Raw genomic sequence first — 4,503 nt, 5'->3', positions numbered from 1 at the left:
AGATGAGGTATATGATATATTTATTAGTTCATATCGGTTAATTTTTTATTCTTGATGATAAAATTGTGAAAGAATAGGAAAAGCAAAGAAAGAATTTTTATTGATTATTGATTGATTGAATTGAATATGTGTTGTAAACTATGAGGGTAAAACTAAATATATATAGAGCATTATCCTATGAAAGATAAAAGTAAAGATAAAACAAGAAGAGAAGATAACATAAAGATAAGATAAGATAAATTAATAAAGACTAAAATTAGAACTGAATTTATGTATTCTGTTGGGCTGAATTTGTGGGCCACAAGACTTCTTTATTGTTGTCATGGGCTAATATAGAAGAGTAGTTTAATACGCCCCCGCAAGCTGGTGGATGGAAGATGTCAATAATCCACAGCTTGGATAAGTTCCAATGAAATTGTTGAGGAAGACGCGTCTGACGTAGTGATGCGGAGGAAGATGCGTGCGGCGGAGCTTGAGCTACCGGCGGCAAAAATATAAAAGGAGATGCTGTACTTGAGCAGCGATCTTCAAAAAATGCGCGCAGCGGAGCTTGAGCTGCCGGCGGCAAAAATATAAAAGGAGATGCTGTACTTGAGCAGCGATCTTCAAAAAATGCACGCAGCGGAGCTTGAGCTGCCGGCGGCAAAAATATAAAAGGAGATGATGTGCTTGAGCGGCGATCTTCAAAAAAATGCGTACGTATGACGCAATAACTTCAAATGGCGCATAGAGCGCGATAAAAAAAAGAGGGTGCATGGAGCGCAATAAGAGTGCAGATGAAACTGCTAAAACATATGCAGATTAAACTGCTGAAACAAAATGCAGATATGACTGCTGAAACAGAATGCATACGAAATTGTCGGAAGAAAGGAGGCGGGAATTGCTGGTAAAGAACTGGGGTAACCAAAACTGGGGTAGGATTTTCACTTGGATGCCTTTAACAAAGATTGGTTGGATCTTAAACTGAATTGGAAGATTGATTATTCATTGTGAGAGGAGGTTGAAAAAGATGTAGGGTGATTTCTCACCGAAAGATGATAGCTTATGTATCCTCTTCAAAGAGGATACCAAGGCTCTGATACCATGATAAAATTGTGAAAGAATAGGAAAAGTAAAGAAAGAATTTTTATTGATTATTGATTGATTGAATTGAATATGTGTTGTAAACTATGAGGGTAAAACTAAATATATATAGAGCATTGTCCTATGAAAGATAAAAGTAAAGATAAAACAAGAAGAGAAGATAACATAAAGATAAGATAAGATAAATTAATAAAGACTAAAATTAGAACTGAATTTATGTATTCTGTTGGGCTGAATTTGTGGGCCACAAGACTTCTTTATTGTTGTCATGGGCTAATATAGAAGAGTAGTTTAATACGCACCCGCAAGCTGGTGGATGGAAGATGTCAATAATCCACAGCTTGGATAAGTTCCAATGAAATTGTTGAGGAAGACGCGTCTGACGTAGTGATGCGGAGGAAGATGCGTGCGGCGGAGCTTGGGCTACCGGCGGCAAAAATATAAAAGGAGATGCTGTACTTGAGCAGCGATCTTCAAAAAATGCGCGCAGCGGAGCTTGAGCTGCCGGCGGCAAAAATATAAAAGGAGATGCTGTACTTGAGCAGCAATCTTCAAAAAATGCACGCAGCGGAGCTTGAGCTGCCGGCGGCAAAAATATAAAAGGAGATGATGTGCTTGAGCAGCGATCTTAAAAAAAATGCGTACGTATGACGCAATAACTTCAAATGGCGCATAGAGCGCGATAAAAAAAGAGGGTGCATGGAGCGCAATAAGAGTGCAGATGAAACTGCTAAAACATATGCAGATTAAACTGCTGAAACAAAATGCAGATATGACTGCTGAAACAGAATGCATACGAAATTGTCGGAAGAAAGGAGGCGGGAATTGCTGGTAAAGAACCGGGGTAACCAAAACTGGGGTAGGATTTTCACTTGGATGCCTTTAACAAAGATTGGTTGGATCTTAAACTGAATTGGAAGATTGATTATTCATTGTGAGAGGAGGTTGAAAAAGATGTAGGGTGATTTCTCACCGAAAGATGATAGCTTATGTATCCTCTTCAAAGAGGATACCAAGGCTCTAATACTGTTCCGGGGCTTACCTAGAACCGGACGGTGGTTGGACTTGTTTGAGGCCCAAGCGCTGGAGGAGTGTGGTCTCCGACTTGGTTTACGTCTGGGAGCCGCCTCCGAGTTGTGTGTTCCAAGAGATGGGGGGTGGTACCTGCAAAGACACTCCGATGCCTAAGTCAGCATGGGGTTAAGCAGGTTTAGAATGTATTGGAACTTAGAGATACCTGAGGGGTGTCAGGGTATTTATAGTGGTGATCCAATAACCACCGTTGGAGTAGTGCCACCTTTTTAGGTGGATAACCGTCCCTTTTATCTAGGGATTGTTGGGATATGGCTTCTAGAAGTGGTTAGAGATATTTTAGGGGCAGTTACTTATTTGAATAAGTGTTATCTGCCAGCTATCTCTTGAGCCCGACTTCTTTGGTAAGAAGTCTGTGTTGAGTCTGACCTCTTCTAAAGAGGTCGGTGAATAACGAAGGCCAATCTTTGGATTGGGCCTTTTGGTGTATTTGGACCTGAGCCTTAGTGTTGGGCCAGTGTATGAACAAATACCATGATAAAATTGTGAAAGAATAGGAAAAGCAAAGAAAGAATTTTTATTGATTATTGATTGATTGAATTGAATATGTGTTGTAAACTATGAGGGTAAAACTAAATATATATAGAGCATTGTCCTATGAAAGATAAAAGTAAAGATAAAATAAGAAGAAAAGATAACATAAAGATAAGATAAGATAAATTAATAAAGACTAAAATTAGAACTGAATTTATGTATTCTGTTGGGCTGAATTTGTGGGCCACAAGACTTCTTTATTGTTGTCATGGGCTAATATAGAAGAGTAGTTTAATACGCCCCCGCAAGCTGGTGGATGGAAGATGTCAATAATCCACAGCTTGGATAAGTTCTAATGAAATTGTTGAGGAAGACGCGTCTGACGTAGTGATGCGGAGGAAGATGCGTGCGGCGGAGCTTGAGCTACCGGCGGCAAAAATATAAAAGGAGATGCTGTACTTGAGCAGCGATCTTCAAAAAATGCGCGCAGCGGAGCTTGAGCTGCCGGCGGCAAAAATATAAAAGGAGATGCTGTACTTGAGCAGCGATCTTCAAAAAATGCACGCAGCGGAGCTTGAGCTGCCGGCAGCAAAAATATAAAAGGAGATGATGTGCTTGAGCAGCGATCTTCAAAAAAATGCGTACGTATGACGCAATAACTTCAAATGGCGCATAGAGCGCGATAAAAAAAAGAGGGTGCATGGAGCGCAATAAGAGTGCAGATGAAACTGCTAAAACATATGCAGATTAAACTGCTGAAACAAAATGCAGATATGACTGCTGAAACAGAATGCATACGAAATTGTCGGAAGAAAGGAGGCGGGAATTGCTGGTAAAGAACCGGGGTAACCAAAACTGGGGTAGGATTTTCACTTGGATGCCTTTAACAAAGATTGGTTGGATCTTAAACTGAATTGGAAGATTGATTATTCATTGTGAGAGGAGGTTGAAAAAGATGTAGGGTGATTTCTCACCGAAAGATGATAGCTTATGTATCCTCTTCAAAGAGGATACCAAGGCTCTGATACCATGATAAAATTGTGAAAGAATAGGAAAAGCAAATAAAGAATTTTTATTGATTATTGATTGATTGAATTGAATATGTGTTGTAAACTATGAGGGTAAAACTAAATATATATAGAGCATTGTCCTATGAAAGATAAAAGTAAAGATAAAATAAGAAGAGAAGATAACATAAAGATAAGATAAGATAAATTAATAAAGACTAAAATTAGAACTGAATTTATGTATTCTGTTGGGCTGAATTTGTGGGCCACAAGACTTCTTTATTGTTGTCATGGGCTAATATAGAAGAGTAGTTTAATACGCCCCTGCAAGCTGGTGGATGGAAGATGTCAATAATCCACAGCTTGGATAAGTTCCAATGAAATTGTTGAGGAAGACGCGTCTGACGTAGTGATGCGGAGGAAGATGCGTGCGGCGGAGCTTGAGCTACCGGCGGCAAAAATATAAAAGGAGATGCTGTACTTGAGCAGCGATCTTCAAAAAATGCGCGCAGCGGAGCTTGAGCTGCCGGCGGCAAAAATATAAAAGGAGATGCTGTACTTGAGCAGCGATCTTCAAAAAATGCACGCAGCGGAGCTTGAGCTGCCGGCGGCAAAAATATAAAAGGAGATGATGTGCTTGAGCAGCGATCTTCAAAAAAATGCGTACGTATGACGCAATAACTTCAAATGGTGCATAGAGCGTGATAAAAAAAAGAGGGTGCATGGAGCGCAATAAGAGTGCAGATGAAACTGCTAAAACATATGCAGATTAAACTGCTGAAACAAAATGCAGATATGACTGCTGAAACAGAATGCATACGAAATTGTCGGAAGAAAGGAGGCGGGA

This window comes from Arachis stenosperma, chromosome 8 (genome assembly GCF_014773155.1).
Source record: "Arachis stenosperma cultivar V10309 chromosome 8, arast.V10309.gnm1.PFL2, whole genome shotgun sequence".
NCBI lineage: Eukaryota > Viridiplantae > Streptophyta > Magnoliopsida > Fabales > Fabaceae > Arachis > Arachis stenosperma.
This window is presented reverse-complemented; position numbering follows the sequence as displayed.